Genomic DNA, 22,467 nt, shown 5'->3' with positions numbered 1-22,467 from the left:
CAGCAGCTTAAGCTTAGTCAACTTTTTTCCTTTTACTTGAGACGTCTGATATTTGAAATTTTAAATACTTTTGCTTGGGAAAATGAGTGGAAGGAAAATTAAAAACAGGTTATAGCTAAAGGCGCTGGAAACACACGCAGTAGAGAGAATGACATTTTGGATTTTGCACTTATGCTACAAATAAGCATATTTCACCACAGTTCCCCTAACAAAATTAACAGACATGTCCTCTCAGCGGATCTTGTAATATTACTGTAAACTCACATAATGGGTGTCATTTTAATCTCTCAGAGCAGTTGTAAAATTCTGTGGATGAAAGAGGCGAGCTGAATGAGTAGTGGATGAAGAGACCCTGTGGAGAGCAAGCCGCTGCCCTCCATGTGATTCAAAATGCTCTGACAGAGTGGGAGAGGACCATTAAGTGGTGTGTTATTTACACATCATAAGCCAGTCTATTATATTGACACCCAGACGACCTAGTCCGCCAGTGTTCTGCGAGCGCCGCAGCCTCGCTCTGTGTTTGCTCTCAACACCAGCATGCTGATGGGGTGATTTTCTGATATGACATTCCAATGCTCTGGATTATGTGCAAGATCTTTTCGTCTGAAATAGTCCGAAAGCATTCATTACCCACCGAGAAATGAGACAAAAGGTCAAGAAAGCGGTGCGACGGGGTGGAGCCACGTGAAGTGGAGGTGGGGTCTACAATCCAATTGGGGATTAAGTTATCTCTTATATCTCTTACTTACAATAAATCCACACGTCTCCATCAGAAATGTCTTGTTTAAACTGTAGAAGAGCATGAAGCAAATGTTTGACTTTATTTAAAATTCATTGTTCAGTATTACATTGCCGGCTGGGGTGAGTCCTGAGATTGCAGAGGTGAGCAGACGGGCTGCATATTTTTTATTCTGATCCAGGAATTGCAGAATTGCCATCCAGTTGTTGTCCTCCACACCGTTTTGCCATTTACCAATGGCATCAAAATATTTGACATCCTATAATGGGATCACATCCAGAGTAATTCCTGTAACTACTGTTGACATAGGTGCCCCAAGTAAAATAAATCTATTTTGTCCATTGATGTGAATGAACTCTCTGTGAACCATTTAAAGCATTAATGCAGATAAGGGAGAATACGTTCCCTTTAGCTCATTAGAATATGGCTACCACAGAGTTATTATTCTTGTAGGCGCCGCTGTGAGTGTTTTCAGATTTCAGTAACATCTCAATAAAACTGTAGGGACAGTGAAACAATTATCTGCTCAGGAATATATAGTTCAAAGCTTTCCTCGATAGGATATAAAAAGTGATTTAAAGACACTTTTGCAGAATATCAGAGGTATTGCAAGAGTTCTGCAAAGCCCGGTGACTGGCAAGAGAAATTATAGCTTCAATTTGTCTGCAATGATTTACAGAGCTCAAGAAAATAAGATTGCTGTTTATAGTCTTCACCGATCTCTCCCTCTCTGTCACACACACACTAGTCCAATACAGTAGCCTTTAAAAGTCGTCCTCACAGTCACTAGCGAGATGCAATTACGAGAGATTTTTTTTAACCCCCAAAATATTTGTTTAGTCATTTTCAGGACTGCAGGCACAAATTAGTGTACATCAGCACGAAATTCAAGAGAGATGGTGTTTTTAAAAACATGCATGCTTTCAATTTATGATCAGAGTAAGCCAGTCTTTTTCTTCTTCTTTTGAACAAATCATTACTGATTGTTAGCAGCGTGGCGCTGACTGTGTAATAATGCAAAGGAGGGAGAGCCTGTAATAATCAACTGCATTCAACTACATTTATTTATTTTCTTTTACATTTTTTTTTACATTTTTTTGTTCCTTTCTTTCTTCTTTTTTTACAAACTGTAGGTTTGGAGATAATGGAGCAAAAACTCAGGAGTCAATCATGAGTAAAATAATAAGTCCTTGTTGTAGTGGATATCCCTGAGAGCCCAACAGAGTTTATGAGCCCCAGACTGCTGCACTGTAGACCAGAAGTGTGACAAGCATCCCAGTTCAGTCGGTGAACAAATTGCTAACCATAACAGATGAATAGCACTAATTGTTATTGTCATAAACGTCAAAAAAACAGGGTTTAAAATACACATTTTGATCCATTTGATTTAATTTGTTTTCATATGACAGATAGCTGACTTTTTTAAGTTTTAAAAAGTAAATGCAAAGTTGGTTTTTAAGGTTTATTCCCCTGCTATAGATTTCACTGTGCATGAATCAGGTCATGATCCTGGCAAGGTAGAGAGCTGTGGCACGGCAGCCCGTCTGTGTGTTTGTGTGATGTGTATATTAAATAAAAGGTGCACACCGACCAAAACTGAGCACAGGATTCAGCCTAAATTATAGCACATCTAAGTTGTACATTTAAGTAAATGATCACACCTGGTTAGGAAGTTCCTGAATCAAGCTTATTAAGTCATTTTGAGCTGGGTTTCTTTCCTTCATAAATCTACTGAAACATGTAATTTAGTGCCATTTATTGCTTTAGACTGTCTAAAACTTGAAGCTTAAAATATCAGTCATACACACACACACACAAAATAAGCCAAAAACTGGAGCGCTAAATTGCAAAACTATGTAGATAATTCATTATGCCCATTAAAATGCACAGCTACTGGAAACTGAGCTGAACTGAGCAACAGCACCAGCGGATGCTTTTCCAGCTGAACTTTTACTGCTGCTTTCCACGTCTAATATGTACCTAAGCATATGAGAAAAACATTAAATCCTGTTTGAGAATTATGCGGGCTGTAAAGAAACAGTAAAAACTAATGAGAAGTTGATAGGAATCTGTGGTAAACTTGGCAGACAATTTCCTCTCCTCGCCTCTGCCAGGAGTAGCGGCGGCAGCACCCATCAGAGCTGGAGGCATCCCACTGGGAAAGCCTCTCTGTGGTTATCATACCCCATCTAGTGGCTGCAGTGGGTTAAAGGAGAGAGGGGGAGGAGGAGGACAGTGTCAGCAGCATGTTTTAGATCTCAGCTAGCTGCACTCTCCGATAGATAGATGGATGAGTGGATGGACGGAAGATACAAAACAGTTCTGCTTTGATTGGAACTTATCTTTGATGCACTGCGCTGTAAAATTAAAAGAAAACAGGGACATAATTTGATTCGATTTGATTATATGACTGAGTATCTCATTAAGAAGAGCTTCAGTGTGGTCTAACAATATAGTAGTACGGCTCATAACCGTCCCGGGTGCAAATTGAATTTGATTTCGGGAACAAAAACGGCTTATAGAGGTGTTGAGACTGAAGCAGTACATGGTTCGTGTTACAGAGATATGAAACCATAAGAATGTGTGAAAGCAATGCCCTCTAGATCCCCCTCTTTTCACAAGCCTATTATCCAATTGAAAACTGATCTTCAGCGAACTCCCATTGTGTGCCTCTCTCAGAGAATAAATGCACCAAAATTGATCTCAGGTCTCTGAAGTGGGCCCGCGAAGCTGGAGTTTACAGATGGGACCATTTTATTCACTTCTGGTGGCAATTTCCAAACATGCAAAACTGAGAGCTCTCCACCACAACCTGCAAGCCAAATGCAGGAGTTCCACCTGCTTGATAACCTTGTTGGGGCACAATTTTCTCCCATGTGGAAAAAAAAAAAGGAGGAAAGAAAGAAAATGTAACAATGAAAACGTCAAACAATGTGTGTTCACAATTCGAGTCAGTACAGAGGGATCGTCTCGCCGAACAAGCAGCCGGCTCGAGGATCTGCTAATGTATTGTGACTCCTGCTGTCAGCAGTTCAGCTCTACGCTCTCTTCCTGTAATTTTCAGCCATCTCCACTGCACTGATACCATTTCAAGAGCCGTCTCACTATCACTCACAGTGAAGCTGTGGGGGCTGTTAACTGTTTGCTCTGGTTTTGATGTTTTACATTGTATGAAAGCAAAGAGAGATGCTTTTAAAAACACCTGTGTGGCCCAGCTGAATTAAAGATATTCATGTTGAAAGACTGTTTTGTGCTATATTTAATGTCTCCTCCATCCAGGCTCAATAATTAAAGGTACAGCCTGGGAATCCTTAACCCTGTCATGACTTTGTTTTTCAGTTGAAACATTGAGAAAGCTTCTATACATCACAGAAAGACATTTTCTTAAAAAGAAAAGCAATTATGTACTATATGTGCAATCAGAACCTGACTATACAGTATGTTTGTGAAGATGTGACCGTGAGCAATAAAAAGAAAAGGTCAAAACAACACCTTTGAGTAACCCAAAAAAATAGAATAGCATCTTAGGTTTAAAATGAAAACTGAAAAAGTGAGTAAAGCGTAAGAGAAAAGCACATGTGTAATACACGTTACAGCACACAGAAGGTTATTTTAAGCTTTTATTAATATCGTTTTGCATCAGTTTGAACTCTTAGCAGCTTATCTAACAACAGACACTGCAAATATATTAGCCTGCATACAAGTATTCGTTTCCACAAGTATAAGTAAATATCCTGAATATTACAAGACTTTTAAAGTCGATGACACTAGAATAGCATATAATGAATTAGTGACTCCACAAGGATCTATACTGGAACCCTTTATTGATTTATATAGGTCATTATGTTCCTGATTATTTAGTTTAGAAATTATTTTCTGATTATGCCAATAAAATTACCAATGTGAAAATGTGGACTACAGATTAGGTAAGGATGACTTCATCAATTAAAAAGTTGATTGATCTACCAACATCTTTGCTTTTACATCTGTGGATTGTGTTTATAATTTGTTTATAACTAAACTAAACAAAGCATTTGAGTTGTTTTCTTTCTTTTTTTTAACTTATTGTATGAATTATCCTTATCAGATTTTGATCTATAATAATATTGTTTCATACCACATATACTTCTCTAACCTTCATAAAATTCATTTAATACTATATTTAAATAGATTATATAAAAGATTATATAATCATCTTTTGTAATCAAATACTATATAATATAACATAATGCATTGTTTTCTGTCAGGGTCTTATTTCATGCCATGCACTTGTCATGTGTCATGAGACACATGCATGACATCATATGTAGACTTCCCCTACTGTCTGACAAATTCAGAGTACCTTCCTTTTAGCAAAATAAAATTACTTGTTTAAAATGACACTTCTAATTATTCAAGCAAAATGTTATCCTATGTTCCACCTTCTCATGATAGCATTTGAAATAATCATCAGTCTGATTTAATCAGGATTGGGCTGAACAGTTGCTCTGATAGGTGAAAAGCTGTTGCAAGCCCTATTATATTAGCCTGTTTCAACCTATTTCCTGAGCATCCTTTTAATCAGGCCACTGCCTAACCACCATTTCATTTGTTCATCCAGCGGGTGATGCAATCCCTGAAGCCAAAGCTCTCTATTCATTAGATTGTTTTAATGTGCCTGAAAGCAGTTGTGCAAATAAACAATCCGTTACAGTGAAAAGAGAGGAATCCCTGCGTCTGCGCATTAACCCAGGAGGGACTACAATTCCAACTTGTGCCTTTTATCGTATTAATCCCAAGCAACGTCATTTTGCAGGTCCCAGAAAAGGACTTATAAATTGCACCTAATAGGCTTCAAATCAAGCACTAATTAAAACTGCATTAACTTTAATGAATCAGAAAAATTGAGACCCCAATTTATTGGAGTTGTGTTTATACAAGAGCTGGTTTCAATAATACATGACGCAAGCGCCTGTGTGGGATGAGCCTGTCTTCCTAATGCGAACCTCCTGTGAGTGTGTGCCTATGTGCGTGTGCATGCATCAGTGTGGTGGGTTTTGGCCCTCGTCATCATTACAGGCCTCGTTAGAGGTTAACTTTAGCAACATTCGGGCGTCTTTAGCGCCGCGGAAGGAGCCCGAGCCGCATGGTGCCAATCAGCGTCACAGGTGTTCATAATTGTCTGTCTAATTGCTTCATTACTGTTGAGGAGGCCTGAGCCCCGTCTGTGCTTCCATCACATCTGGATTTTGGGAAGCCCTCTCCAGCTCAAATGAGAAGCCTCTCCTGTGTTTTAACATGTATCTGCTTGTTGCTGTGATTTCCCAGGAGCTCGTCATTTATTTGTACGCCGATTCTGACTCAAGCGCCTTTAATGGAAATTCCCTTGGCTGGCAGAGTGGAGTGCTTATGGCAATTTGTTGACAGGGGAAACTCATTTGTTTTGAATGTATGTGAAAAATGTAAAGGAAAAGTAAAGCATGCAAATGATGCCTGTTGTAGTCTTTTGCGCCAGTGAAACACGAGGCGCTTTTTCCGTCCTCTTTGGAGTGTTTTTGTGTGTTATTCCAGTCAACTGTATGCTTAGAAGACCCCTGAGATTTCCCTCAAGAGACCTGCTGTCCTAATGAATCAAGCCTCTCCAACATGGGAAGGACCTGAGGGGGAAATCTGTGACTCTTTATTAGTGAGACTTCTGCAAACCTGCCAAACTCACCAAAGATCCTGCCACACTTGTCTTATGTCAGATTATTGACTAAAATTGAAAAAAACATTGTTTAACCTTTAAATAATCAAAATCACTCCATGTCTTTTTAGTTACTGGCTTTCTAAAGACTACAATCCTTCTCCCCGTAAGGAAACGGGCGATAGATTAGGGTGAGGTCACTGGCGTTAATGAGACATTTAACATGCCATTTGCAGGAAATCTTGCCGCAGATTTCCTCTCTGTCTTGCTCTCAGATAAGCTCTGGGACGCCCATGTGAAACAGTACGAGATGAAACCAAGTGTTGACCTCAAACCTCAAGCCACCTTTGCCCAACGACACAGGCTGTTATGTATCCAGCTCACATCAAGCCCGGGCCTGCACTGGCCAATTAACTTCCAGCCATATGGATTTCAACTGTGGCTTTTGGCAGATGTTTGTCCAACCCATCACTCAATTTGGTTCACGGGGGATTTGCTGTCACCTTTTGGGAATTTCGGAGAATTCTACCAGATTTTGATTATCAGTCTTCATCAGGTGGATTGGTGTTTTCCCAAAGGTGGAATTACGGCCCAGTGTGGCTATTATTTATGCATGAAAGTGAACTCAGTTGCCTGCAGTGCCAGCGATCACTCCTGGGAGTCCTTGCCTATGCTTACCTGTAAAATTTGTGTTCAGATTAGAAGAATATTTGTGAACTGATTGAATTATCTATTCAAATATATAAAGATTATTACCTATAAAGCATTTTAATGCCACAGTCTGTCTGTGACTACTGTCGGATGCATATGGGCATGCCATGACTTGATTTTCCCCGACAACAGTGCTAAAGGCTGCTGCTTCTTCACTCAGGCATGCTGAAGTCCTCAGAGAGCTTGCTGGTTTTTCATGTCACACTAAACACAACAAACCAGCCTTGATTTGTATCATGCTCCACTTCTTGCTGATGTTTTGTGATTACACACCAGAATCCAGCTTTTATGATGTAATTAGATGTGACATAATGGCTAACAATGAACAACTTATGTATACAGTCGTCTATCAGCCTCCTTTGTTGCTTATAATTCTTCAGCAAGACAAAAATATCCGTCAGTTCGCTCTTACAGGCCGTACGGTTTCCACCACCCCCCCAGCTACATCCTCGAGTCAACATTTCCTGCCACCGTCTGCTCCAAATTGACTCCACAGTGAGTATTTCAAGTACAAGTGGTGAAATGTTTCATGTTCTTTGCAGCTTATGTGCAACAGACTTGGCAGCAGCACAATAGCTATGGGAAGTGATTTATTTTCTTAAAGTAATTAAATGCCTACTTGATCATTTTTTCAGAGAAAATGTGAGAATGTGGCAAACAAATTAAAGGAGCACTCCATGACTAAACCTATCCCTAGGATTGGTGGAAACATCACAAGCGAAACAGGAGCCAAACCTTCTTAATCTACGTAGCTACATTTGGGAGTTTCTGAGGAAACAATTCAGAAACATGCATTCTATTTCTGTTTGCACCCGATTATTAATTTCAATTTATGTAACCCCACTTACTCCCACAGTTTAATTAATGATGCTTGTTATCAGCTGTGTTTAAGAGGTAATGGACAATGCTGAATTTTGAGTGTTTACAGCGCTGGAGAAAAAATCCTGCTTTACCCCTTTGTAATGGACTGCCAGCAAACAAGAGATTAACAGTGTTTGTCACTCTTCCTGCAGCTGTGTTATAATGCAAACCTAGGAGGGGGAGCAAGGCATTAAGCACATAACTTTGAAATAGTGACATGAAATACCTACCATGGTCAGAAGAACTGGCATGCCCCTCATTCACCTAATCCATACCATAATTCCTGATCTAATTAGAGGAAGGCTCAGTGCTAGCCCTGCCATAAAAGAACGAAGTACACAGACAGACTGTGTGCCCAGAGAAGGGAAGCCATGAGACATTAGTAAAGTAGAAAGAGAAAGGAGTATGGGTGGCAAAGAGGACAAACAAGCACACGTAGTTAACTGAACAGGTAACTCCAATTTAAAGTGTTGCTAATCTTCTTAAACTTTTACAGTAAAAGCTGTACAGAGATGCAAAACTATGTAAGCCTCTGTAAATTTCATTAATGATGGTAAAGAGCTTTTAGCCATAGAATTGTGCCAATAAGGAAACTGGATGGTAGAGCTAACGTTCTTGAGGTGCTAATGTCTTTATGAGCTAACAAACCTAGAAACAAAAAAAAAGAAAAGAAAAATGAGGGGGTTTTTTTGTTTGTTTTTTGTTTTTTTAAACTGTTAATCTACCGAAAAGTTCAACTAAATAAAATCTGGGTTTCTTTTTGTTTGTTTGTTTGTTTTTAGAATTTTCTTTATGACATAAAGAGGAGAAATACTTGTACTCATTTGTGCATTTACTGAGGAATTCCTGACCACTGGTTTTTCTAAAGCTTAATTTAGCTTTTGCATACCTGCGCTGGGCTACCTCAATTTCTCAATAATTTTACTAAAAAAAACACTAATCTCTTTGAGTTGTTATTCTCTCGCAGTCAATTCGAGAAAAATAAAGTTGCCAACCCCCATTCCCCCCCCCCCCAAAAAAAAAAAAAACCAAGGAGCTGGAGCTGGATATGAGGAAAAAGCAGAACTGAACAGGTCAGTCAGATAACCCTAACCCTATCCCAGTCACATCTTTGTCAACATAACCCTAACCCCCTATTGCTAGCTGTGTTCACGCAATATGTTGTTGAGTTTCAAGGGAGGTGCATGTTAGATATTGGGTTTGTGGTTATGCAGTACCAACAGCATACATTTGACGCAACACTTCACTGTTAGGAGCTAAGTTAAGTAAGAGTCTCAGCAGGAAACTCAGGGGCTTAAAAATGAAGCCATTGCTGAAATCCCTTGATCGATGGCCACTTGACGCTGGCTCCAAAGGCAAGCCAAGATTCTGATGTTAAAATGCTAAATGTTATAGCAAATACAAACATGCTAATGGTACAAAAATGACTTTGGTAAATATAGATTATTGTTCCCTTTTTGACAACTGTATTGCTGGCATTGATTTTTCAACTCACTCATTTAAGTTATGTTAAGGCCTAAATTCAGCGACAAAGAAGTGTATCCGTAGCCTGTGCAGGTAGCTAGCTATCTGCTAGTGTTACATTATTCACGTCACTGTAAATTAAAGCTCTAAACTATTCTTTTAAAGCATTTTAATGCAATTATCAGGGAAATAATATGGATGCTATGTTTTTAATTAAGCCAACAGTAAGTATGTCCTCAATGAGTAAAATATAGAGCTAATTAGCAATAATCAAAGCCAGTTTGAGTTAGCCATATAGTCAACGGGTGCAGCTTGCTAACCAAGATAAGTAGTGTTAGCTCAAAACTTAGCACGCTCGGTTCAGAATCAAAATTGCATTTTATGTCAAGTTTGCACACAAACAAGGAATCTGTCTCCGTGTAATGGAGCAAAAAACAGAAACAGTGGTACAGAAATAGAATGCAAAATATATCATATTTACAGTATATATAATATATGCATCTCTATAGAAATATTAATATAATATAAAGTTAAAAATAAATACACATTAGAAATTATGGTTTCAAAAAAAAAACAAGATGGTGAGAGCGAAAATACCCAGACTGTTTTTGACAAATCAGCAGGTTATGTTACGATGGCTACATCCACATTAGACCCTGTCAACACGCACAAGAAACTTATGATTACTGATTACTGTCTTGTAACATCAAGGGTCTGTAACCTTTTCTAATTTTTTTTTGCATCAGTCTGTCCACTTTGTTACTTTTGTATGCTTCGAATTGGCCAACATTTTTTTATACACCTAGGGTTATATCACCACCTGTTCCTTTGGCTTGCTCTTGACAGCACCTAGCATTGTTTTTATTTGAGTTTTTTTGTCGTTTTCACGTGTGTAATACACATCAGGTATCAGTATTGTTCATGTCATGCGTGCAAATGAGGAAGTAATAATGTAAACATAAACGTTTGTTTATATACAGGAAAAATTTATAGGGCAACTTAAATAAATAGTAAAATCAAATGAGTACAAAAGTACAACATATAAGAACAATGTTAATTATTCACTATACTAGTATTAGTGAATAATAATAGTAATAATAATAGTGAATAATTAAAAGTTAATGCAAATGTTTCCAATGGTGAAGAAAACTATTAACTATTAAGGATGCAAATTTAAATCGATTCTCTTTAAAGTTGATTAGCTGTCAGTGTGTAGTTTGTACTACACTCTAATAAATGTGTGACTGTAGTTCCACATTAGTATAGGTAAACTGATAAAGGGACAAAGACGTGTATAATGACTGGAGGAACAGCCTAAAAAGTATATTTACTAATTAACCCCATTTTTTCCCTCACATGACTGCAGTAGACAAAGTAATACAGTTCTGTTGTGACTGCTCCAGAAACCATATTTCTCAGTGCAGATTACTAATTAAATGGCGGACATTTCTAATTTGTACTCGTCATCTCACTCCTACTGGGCTCTGCGGACTATTACTCATACAGTAAAAAGTCCAGCTAAAAGTCAAACTGTTGCAAAGAGCATGACAACATAACACACGTGCTCAATCTTTGTTCGTGATGCCGAAACCTAACATTTTCCTTTTCATCTGGACAAGATGAAGTCATTTACACAGCCCGGCCCTGCTTGGCTTCAAAGTGTCTTTTTGAGGTCTCGGGCTGGACACTTGCTGCAGGTGCAGTGTTGGAAACACTGATGCAACACCAGAAATGGTCGACCCTGTTCCATACAGGAGGGGTGATGAGCAGCAAAGGACCAAAGTGAAGTCGCTGCTTCGTGTGTCTACCTGGTCAGACTAAATTCAAATTTCCAACATTTGTAGACCTTTCAAAACCAAACTGCATAAAACCAAGTGGTGAGATAAGATGCCTCCCCTGGGTACACGGGGGAAAGTAATAAAAATCACTCTGCTGGTCTGCCAGATACAGTAGGGCTACAATAAGTTAGCTGGGGATTACGCTGTTAAATAGCCGGAGGCTGTGCGTGTATCATCAGTCTGGATAACTGCACTATTGCATACTACACAATCGTGCATTGCCAGTAATGTAGTCTGTACTCTGAATTACATTCATGGGGATGTCAGTAAACTCCCCTGTGATGTATCTTTGTGTGTTAAGAAATGAAATACACTGATCCAGTAGTAAGATAGATGCGCTTACCAAGGTCAAGGAGGCTCCCCAGCGTAATTACACGACTACCAAACACAAAGGGCATTGTTATTGGACAAGTTTAATGCCGCACATTACCAGAGCAACACAGCTGTTTCTATCAGCCAACACTAGCTCGGGAAGACATAGGGCGGGCATCAATTTAGCCTACTTATCTAAAGTCTCTAATTACTTGGTTTATTTGATAAACAGAACAAGGAGAATCCTTAAATGATTCTGCAAGATCCAAAGGGGATTAATTTCTTACTCCTTGAAAAAACAAATCACTGGTAGAATCCCTTATTTCACTCTTTAATCACGCATTAATTAGGAGCAATAGGGCACCAGTTACACTTGGCATTTGGTGAGATTGCAGGGGAAAAAAGAGCCTGCATTAGCCTCTCCAGAGGAGGAGGCAAGCACATCAGGCTAAGACAAAGATGACACAATCAGACAGAACAGCGGGAAGCGTAAGTTGGGAAAATGGGGATCTGAGCTTCTCAAGCCCCATTCCCACACAAACCACCCTTTCCTCAGGCAGAAACACTCACTGTATACTCGTCTGACGGTTAAGATTAAATAATTATGCCACTGTATTGTTTTGATTCAGATTTTTTTCACAATGTTGCTACTAAACATAACTGTTCTGATTGAATATTACCATTCACTGTAAAAGCAAGCATTGTTAAGTGTGAAGAAAACAACGTTGCATATCCCTACTGACCTTTAGTGGTAAGTTCTGTTGTTTTAGGCAAAACACCTTCTGATGTGAAATGGAAAAACACACAAAGGTGGTTCACACGTGAGTTTCAGGAAAGAAAAGCGAGAAATGAAAGATGAGAAACGATTTAGCCAGCTGTGGAATAACTGAAAAATTAACGCTGTTAAATAAGCCATTAAAAGCAATTAGAACATGTGACTAAACATGCAACGCCAAGTCACCGGAATGAGACACAGCAGTGCATGAACTTAACGTAAACGTCTGTAAGGGCATTAAAAATGTCTGGTTCTGAGCGTGTGGAAAGCGGTGAGGGTTAATCACGGGAGGCTTAAACTCTGGGAGGTTTAGCAGCAAAAGAATCGCACTCAAGGAGAAAAGACGGAATGCACTGTATGAAGCAGGGGCTAAACACCTCCGCTATGTTTACACGCATGGATTGACTTAATGAACGTCCAATTAAGGTCTGTTTGAGCTATGTTATTTACAACCAGCTGGCAAAAACAAAGCCACTATGTACCTGTTTAACTGCACTGGTTCCTAAACAGAACAAATCAAGTCTTCTTCTGCAGGTAATGGCAGTAAAAGCATTTATTTTTCTCTATTTTAAATGTAAAACACAGAAACTGATCTAAGTATTAAGTTATCTTTTGGATATGTGCGGCACGTCACAACAGACTTATGCAACAAGCAAGCGAGTATGTCCGTCTTCATGCAGCTCTTTAGTTCTTTAACATTTTGTCATTTTAAAAATTTGTTGGTTGGCAGAATGTTTGTAATGAATTATTTAGACTGAATGAACCAATTGTTGCAGTTTGTAAGGCTTAATATGTTCACACTCTTTTTTGATATAGGACTTCAGATGCTCTTCAGTGTTGGACTTCTTTTGTTGTATCTGTTTTTTTCCCTTTTTTGTATAATTAGAACAGTGTTTCCCAACCACTATGTGCCGCGAGAAATGATCAGGTGTGCCATGGAAGATTATCTGGTTCCGTCTGATTAGTACTCTAAGTGACCAGCGTGAGAAACGGGCAGAACAATTACATTCTCTTCCACTAGAGGGCAGTGCAACTATCTGCTCTAATTAAATTGGTTGCTAACTGCCAGTAAAACAGAAGAAGACGAAGAAGAAATTACATAATAGTCATGCTGTGAGTGAGACAACACAGTGCTATAAATAGATAAATATTTGAAAAGAAAAAGTAGTCAATCTGACCCAGATGAAGGCCCTAGCATGAGAAGAAAGCAAAAAAGGTATACTGGGAACAAACCGAGCCAATTCCGCTGTACCTGGTCCATGGTGGAAAATTATCAGTATGCTTTTTGTGACATTTTTGTTTGGTGGTGTGCCGTTTGATTTTTCTAAAGTGAAATACATGCTGTGGCTTCAAAAGTTTGGGAACACTGAGCTAGGAAATGTTTCAGAGCCATGTTGTTGCAAAACATGGAGAATGTCGTTTAGCATGGTCTTGCTAAAATAAGCAAGAAAAACTATTTTCTGCATGATACATGTTGTTCCAAAGGCCAAGTTTCCTTTTTGTTTCTTAAATGGGCTCGGGCCCAGAGAAGGTCGTGGCATTTCTGAATATTGTTTGTTTTTGGGTTTTTTTTATTGCACTGTAGACTTTTAACTTTTACGATTTCATAGATGCAGTATAGTCGTGGCCATGATACTAAATATGCAGATGATGACGTCTTTATCAAAATTCTTTTCAGGGTGTACCCAATCATGCTAATGAAATCACACCAGGTATTTTTAAGCCTATTAAAAATACAGACTGTGAAAGTCTATATTACAGTGCTAGAAGCATTAGGTTTGCAAAGTGCAGGTTGGCTTTCTGTTGTTATGCCAAAACAACATACTTTGTTGGTCTAAAACAGCCTATAAAACTAGAGTAAGATTAACTAGATTACTGAACATGCCTCCTTAACAGCCGCAAACCTTTACATGTTGGCTTTGCACAACATGCTTATCCAGAAACCAAAGGCTGACAAAAAATTACATTCAAATCCCTGAACTTCTTACGCTGCAGCACCTCAACCAAACTGCTATTAAATGGCAATTATGTCTTCGCTTACATTTTTTTTGACAACTCCTTATCTAAGATGAAAACCGTATCAAACTCAATGAACAAAATGGGGTGTAAAATGCGTTTTGAAACCATTATGCTCTCACCCTGTTTTCGTATTTCGCGAGCTTAAATAAAGAGGTAGCTTCTCAAGCAATCTCGGCCTTGTTTGTTTAACGTAATTACTACTTGTCCTCCCATCCTGCCGGCCCAGATGATGCATGAAAATTACCATTCCCCTACTTCAATCAAAGCAGGAAAAAGAAAAGGGAGAAAGGGGGGAACAGAGGCGAGCAGATGGGAGGGGGAGGCAGTGAGAGAGGAACTCTGTGAGACACACAGAGCTCCCTCCCTGCATGACAAGAAAGGGCACTGTCTCTGATTAATTAGCTGGAGTTGGTAATCAGTTTAATAAGACTGAAGTTGATGGTGAGAGGTCCCCTTTGGCAGAGCCACGCTAAGCTTAGCACTCTGTTCAGGGCCCTCGCTTTCTTCCACCAAGTAAACACGCAATGTCTATTTACATAAACAGTTGTTTCTTTTTTGTGGGGGGCTGTTTTTCCTTCCAAACCGCCTGAAAGCCCAACACCACCGCTTAAGTCATTCACAACAATGGCAGCGGGGATAGCAGACAAATTCATGAATTTTTCACCATATGAGAACTAATTAAATTGAGGCCTTTTTGAAATGAATATAGTGTGAGGTACTCACTAGCCCTACGCACACAAAGAGGCTATAATTCAGTGATTGAATTCTGGCTTGATAGCATTCAGTCTTTTACTATAGTGAGCTATACAGATGGCTGGGGTCCTTTTCATTCTTTTCTTTCTTAATGGCAAATCTCATTATGGCAGTTATCACTGTATGGAGAACAAGACGGGAACGATGGGCCACGAAGCTACACGGTGGAGGAATTTGGTACCTGTCTGCTGTTGAACATGATACTTAACTGTTAGGTCACTTAATGATGAGCATTTCAAATCAGAAATTGAAATTCATTAACAATATATGCAAAATACGTATTGTTAAAGCACATATGAACTGCTGTTAGACTTTTGTCCTTAATCATGTCAATAGGACATAAAAGCTAACACAGGTTATATCTACTGACCCTGAAGCAAAATTCAACATGTGCTTTTGTTTTTAGAGAATGATATTGCTGTCATACTAAATGAAAGCTGGCAGCAGGGCAACATAAATACCACATTAGGCTCCAGGCACACAATCTCAGAGACCAGTTAGTAACCATCTTGCAACCACTTGCTGGCAGTTGCTGTGAAATCGATTTTTAAACACCCAGTCAAACCAGCCCAAAGACCTGTCAAGTGACACCCTGGCATCTGCTGGTTGCTAGGGAAAAGTCACTGATTGTGGGATGTGTCTGCAAACACTTACCACGTGCCAAGTGGTAGTGAAAATGTGACGAGAGCAATACAAACTGTAAACAGATTTGGTTTGCCTTCAAAGTAAAAGTTGCACCTTTTGAACTGTGTTGGTTGCAGCAGTAAAGTACAGCTTTTATTTTGAAGGTGAATGTTCTCTGCTTCTGGTGTGTGTCAAATTTCCAAGTTTCACTACAACATGGAGAATAAACTGCAGAATGTTTGCAGACAAGTCGGCACCTTTCATGCAACTGCAGCAGTCTGTTTTCAACCTAAGCAATCACAAGGAGGTTTTTAGGATGGCACTGTTTTTGCAACTCATCCAGTAACTGTTTACTGTTTGAGTTTGATACACTTTTTCCCCTAGCAACCATGTGTGACTGGGGTCATATACATATACAGAGGCAGTCCTGATGTTTCAGCATTTTCAGTCTTCATGCTAGCTTAAAACAATCTTGGCTTTAGTCTCAGAATGGACAGGCAAAGGAGTATTTTTGAGCTTCTTATCTCACCCTCAGCAAGAAAGTAAATAAGCCAACAATACTTTACATATACTTCTCTATGACTCTCAGATCCAACTGATCTTTCCCCCTCTGAAGATGTAAATCTTTAAAGATGTAATTCAACAATTCAGTTTACTGCAAACGTTACACGAAACGGGGTAAATAGTGAATTTGTTGGGGACTATTTTCAGTGGTGGACTAATCTGGATTTGGTGCTTTAGTGAGTATTTTTCAGCAGCAGGAAGGTGTATGCAGAGTACCCAAAATATACTATAGAGTATGTTTATTGTAATGAAGGAACAGTGTGGCTCACTGATGTATTTTTAATGGAGCACAGTGGAGCTCTGTGGCACAGAGGAATGAAGCCCTCGCTAGCAGCGTTAATTCATTGTTAGCTTTGCTGTTTGTGGGATTTGTTATTAGTGTGCAAATTTCACCTTCAGCAAAGTTTGGGTGAAATTTATGGAGAAAATTAAGAAGATTCCACAACATCTGTTGTGGAACAGTTCAGCGACATAAACTGAACCCCAGATGTAAACACGTTCCTCTATTAGTTCAACACGCGTTATCTTTCCACATTAATGTCAGTTTGAGATTAATAAAATCACTTGAAGCGAGATTGCCTTTATTTCTGAGTTCCTCAGTCAGTAGTGTTTTTTTATCCTCCCCTGCTCTCTGCACCTCATTCCTGCTGTCATGATTAAGACTGTTCTTTTCCTGTCCATTTGAAAATGTTTAAGATAAATTAATCATATGAAGCCTCTCACATGACATAACCTCTTTCAAAGTATAATTTTACTTTCTGAATTGTTCACTCTGTTACACTTAAATCTAATAAGTCATGACTTAGACAAGTCTTGGAATAAAAAACAAGCTGTTGCTGTCATGGCCCAGCAGTTTCTATCTAAAGTAAACTCTGAGGACCGAGCCTGTGATAAGCGAGCACCACATCACCCTGTGGCGTTAATGATCGTCCGTTGTTACAACACAAAGACAGTCAAGTAGCAGATAGAGCACAGAAATAATTTAAGCAGTGCTAAGTGGTCTATTGTCATTCAAATGATAAATTATGCTTGGCAGAGGTTTTAAAGTCACTTTTACTAAGCGTTGCTATTGTTTGTGTCGAGACAAGGTTTTAACGAGTCGGAATAAAGGGAATTACTTGGGAGAGTTTGGAGTTCCTTGGGGTTTGGACGCAAATTGGTTCCCTGCTCATCGGGCCTGCCCGGACTGTTAGACAAGCCTCCAACATGACAACACTGGTGCTCATAAAACACTGCACCGATGAGACAACAGTGCATAAATGAGGATCTGGAGTCAACATGACAGCTCGGGTTAGTCTTAAAGCTAGAGGTGACGAAAAGTTAAGGTGGAATTTGCCATAATGGGGGGGGGAAATGATTATTTTCACTAAAATGCACAGTGTACATTTTAGGCTATACTTGCAGTATTTTGTGAGCCATAACTCAGCTGTTATTAGCATCAGTTTTTAGATTACTATAATGGATATCTAATACAAGGAAGTAATTATACCGCTTTTTTTTAGTTCTACCACCAAACTGCTGTTTTACATGTTTAACAGTAAAGAGCTCTTCTAAAATATGTCACTACTAAACTAATCTATATTATGCTGTTCTGGTTTATTGTTGGCTATGCTAGATTGCTATATGTCATGTTATATGCTATACTATGCGGTAATTTTACTACTGTATATGCTATGCATAAATGCTACCTACTAACGTCATTAGTTACACCATGCTAGTACCATGCTGGACTCCTCACAACTGCCTAATTTCTTTGTGGCATAGATTCAGCTAGGTGCTGGTAACCTAACTTAGAGATTTTGGTCCAAATTGACATGATAGCATCCTGCAGTTGCTGCCAGATGATTTGAACCTCCACCACATCCCAAACATGCTGTGACTGAGTACAGTGACAGTGAGCACAATGAACTCATTGTCATGTTCAAAAAAACCAGATTGAGATCATTTGAGTTTTGTGACATAGCACGTTATTCTGCTGGCATCCATCAGAAGATGGGTACTCTGTGGTCATAAAGGGATGCACATGGTCAGATAGGCTGTGGTGCTTAAGTGATGCTCAGTTGGTACTTAGGGGCCCAAAGTATGCCAAGAAAACATCCCCCACATCACCAGCAGCCTGAACCTTTGATACAAGGAATGATGGATCCACACTTTCATTTTGTTTATGTCGAATTTGAGACTCATCAGATCAGGGAACATTTTTCCAATTTGCTATTGTACAGGATTGATGACCCATCTGAATTGTAGCTTCAGTTTCTTGTTTTTAGCTGACAGGAGTGGCCTTTACTACTGTAGCCTACGAACTGTAGAGAAAAGGAATGGTTATTCAAGTTACTGTTACTTCCTTTCAGCTCAAAACAGTCTGTCCATTGTCCTCTGACACCAACGAGGCATTTCTGTCTAGAGAGCTTCCACTCGCTGGATGTTGTCTCTTTCTCAGGCCATTATCAGTACACCCTAAAGACGGTTCATAGTAGATCAACAGCTTCTGAAATACTAATTTTTAACTCTCATTCTGACGCTCAGTTTGAAAATCAGCAGGCCGTCTTGACCACGTGTACAGGCCTAAATGGATTGAGTTGCTGCACAGTGATTGGCTGATTTCATTAATGGATAGTTTAACAGGTGTACCTGTTAAACTATTACTCACTGTAATTCATGGGCCACATATATGTAGAATCCAATTCAACCACACATAGGCGGGACCATATGTATGTATATATATATATATATGTATATATATATATATATATATATATATATATATATATATATATATATATATATATATATATATATATATAAACAAAAACAAAAAAGCGTTATTTCCATTCTTTTGGTGTAAAACGTTCACATGACTTCTGTGTATAAGGGTTAACTCAGTATGAAGGGATTGCTGCTGTCTTGTGTTACTACAGTGTTACCAGTGTTAATTGATCACTAACAAGTTCAGAGTAGTTTAGAGTAGTAGTCCTCTAATCAAGCCTATGTTTGTAATTACCTGCTGTACTGTAGGTGCGTGTTCTTCATATAGGAACTCAGTAATAAATTACCACACAAACTGGAGCTAGTGAGGCCTTTCCTGAGACAAATCAAGGTAACGTTAATTACACCATTAAATTCATTTTCTCAGTGTAAATCCCCTCTGGCTGCTTTAGATCATGCTGTATCCTTTGTTAGGTCAGTGCAAGTTATACATTAAAGGCAAATTTATACACAATGACTTAAGGGGGAGTGTTGAATCACCACATGCTCACTGTTAAAATCAGACTACAATAAAAGCTTTTAACAGGTCAATATATCTGTATATGTTGCATGACATAACCTAACTGGTCAAAAACATAATTTCCTCCCCATTTTTCCAGGTACTTGTTCTGCTTAAGATGTCATTACCTCTGTTGGGACTGTTAAATGGTTCCATAAAGAAAAATGAAATATTCATTAACTTGGTTAATAATTCATTCAGATAAAATGCAATATGTGGTTTGCAGAATGAAGATGAATACGTAATGAGTGCATGCTCAGCATATTTGTGCGTGGGAATGTTTTTATTTCGCGATAGCAAAGGGAGAAAATTAATTGAAAGTTCACTTTCATTCTTTTGTTCTACAATGAAAATGATAAAATAGATGCTTTCGAAGCAGTTTTGAACTAAGAAACAATTAAGAGGGTGTATATGTAACCCACATAATATAGAATAGTTTTTAATTAGTGCAGAGTAAGTGCATTTAAACAGTTTTTATAAATCATAACTGTTAGCCTGACCTAATTCACACACTTTGAGAGAACTGTGCAGAGAACTTTGTTCTTTGCTGCCTGAAAATCGGAACCATAACCTCTGCTTATCATGTGACACGAGCCTGCAGAATGAAACAGCGCATTGATAATTTCATGAAAAGTTTGGTCACAGCTGAAAATTTTCCAGTCGCTACTCCAGATGTCACATCCAGCCTCCTTATTCTCCCGTCCACAAACAGCGGTTAAGTGTGTGCACGCTGCCTCGGTTAACAGGAGAGTGGTGAAGTGTTCCCACACCGCCTCACTGCAGTGTAAACACCGCTCATCCAAACACTGTCAAACTAATTTCCTCACACCACAGAGGTTCATTTTGGCTTTCGGATGAATCAATTCTTCCTCTAATTATCAATTGTGACACCCATAATCACTCTAAGAGTGTAGCGCTGAATAAATGGCATGTCTTTTGTGTTATAATTCTGTGCATCTTGACAAACATGACCCATTAAACAACCCTGTGGCCTTTTTCGAGAGCGACGATTACACTAATTAAAACTGCAAAACATCTGAGAGGGCTGCCGACGTGCCAGAATTAAGCAGGTCATTAAATCAGCCAAGGAATATGTCAACATCCACGCTGTCTGTCACTCCCACTGTGTTACTTTGGGAATAAGGTGTTGGGCAAAGGGGGGGCTTGTGTGCAAGAATACAATCATAACTGACGTGATATCAAATATAAAACCTGACACGTTACAGCTCTTCTGCTTTGGCTCAAGGCACAAAACAAAATAGGACATGAGGCACTAATAAACTAAAAAACAAAACACATCACACTTTGATAATAAAGATGTAAAACTCTTGGTTTGTTTGGTTTTTTTCCTTTTATGAAATGCCAAAGTGGTGTTTTGGCTCTCAGCTCCACTCCGTTTGGAAACTAATGGTTTCCAAATGGAGCTGAACTTTAAAAAAAATAAAAAATGTGTGAAACAAATCCCCCCAAAAACCGCTGCAGCTAAAATTTGATGTGAAAACAATTAACAACACACAAACAAAGCCGCCTTCCTCTGAGCTACACCGCGCTCTAGGTGTGAAGTGTTTTTCAGCGTGGCTAGCCTTTATCAGCAGCATCTCGGAGATCTCTCCTCCGAGTTAATCCTCTTCCAGCCGGCGATAGCAGCAAGCGATAGCGCCAATGTCTTGTTACCAGCAACATATGTTCCCTTTCATACAACAGCAGCTTTCCAACCATTTAATGGGATTGTTGTTGTTGAGGGGTTTTTTTTCTTTTCTTTCAAAGCCGGCTTTACACAACAGTTTTCCTAGAAGTGGTTCGACATGTGCCCAAGGGGCTAAGATTGGCCTCCAGTAAGAGACTACTGAAAACACCTCCTCAACATGATGGGAAAGTGGATTTTCCAGCTTAAAAGCAGACTCATCTCTGCTCAGGGCATTATGCTGCGTTCAAAGAGATTAATAAGTGAGATGCTATTGATACGTCGCTGCGCTGCTCTTGGATCAGCACCGGTCATGTTCACTGACATCAACTAGTTTTAAAATAAGGCTACATGAATACAAGTCCACGTACTGTGATGGTTTTTTGTTCTATAATCCTGTAGCAGCAAAAAAGGAGGCCGGTTTTCTTGGAGCGCTCTTATCTCTGGAAAGTTCTGCAATGTTTGTGAAATATGCAATAATCAGACCTGCATCCAGTAATTCCCTGTAATAAATGTCTCGCGCTTAAGCACTTATCCAAAAACTTTCAAAGGCCATACATTTTTTTTTGCTTCCTTCCTAATTCTGCTGCCGTTAATGAAGCATCTCTGATGTTTCCTCACTCTTCAGTCAAGATATATTTTTCATAGCATTCATCAAAGTGAAGAAATCCCATGTTGTACTTTGATGTGCTTAACACAGTTTTAACTTGTGTCTCATTACAGAGATAATTAATAGTTTAATTAGCACCAATTCCCGCCAACTGACAGCTTCTCTGACACAGTCACGTGACATGAGAGGATACAAAACAGTTGCCTGTTTTTTTAAAGTTCACCAAGTTCTCTCGAGCTCATATTTGGTTTTCTTTAGCTCAGGTGTTTTGCGTCATAATGACCTAAAAACTTTTATTGCTGATGTTTTGTTAAATTTACTCCATACCGATGCAGTGAGCCTATGAGAACGCGCCTCACCAGGGGACAAAGTGCTCAAATATGTGAAATGCAAACAACTTAGGTGGATTAATTTTTAATTCTCATTACCTTGAAGCAAAGCAGTCTTTTTTTTTTCTTTTAAAGTGGTTTGGTTAAAAAAAAAAAAAAAAAAAATCAAGCTTTATGACTAAAAGTAATTATCTTTCTTCAGCTTTTTATTGTGCTTGCTGGTTGCAATTAACACTTCCTGGAATCTGAATGAG

The sequence above is a fragment of the Diplotaxodon limnothrissa genome, linkage group LG13, assembly GCF_057381915.1.
Source record: "Diplotaxodon limnothrissa isolate DT_005_m linkage group LG13, D_limnothrissa_male_GT1.1, whole genome shotgun sequence".
Taxonomy (NCBI): domain Eukaryota; kingdom Metazoa; phylum Chordata; class Actinopteri; order Cichliformes; family Cichlidae; genus Diplotaxodon; species Diplotaxodon limnothrissa.
This window is presented reverse-complemented; position numbering follows the sequence as displayed.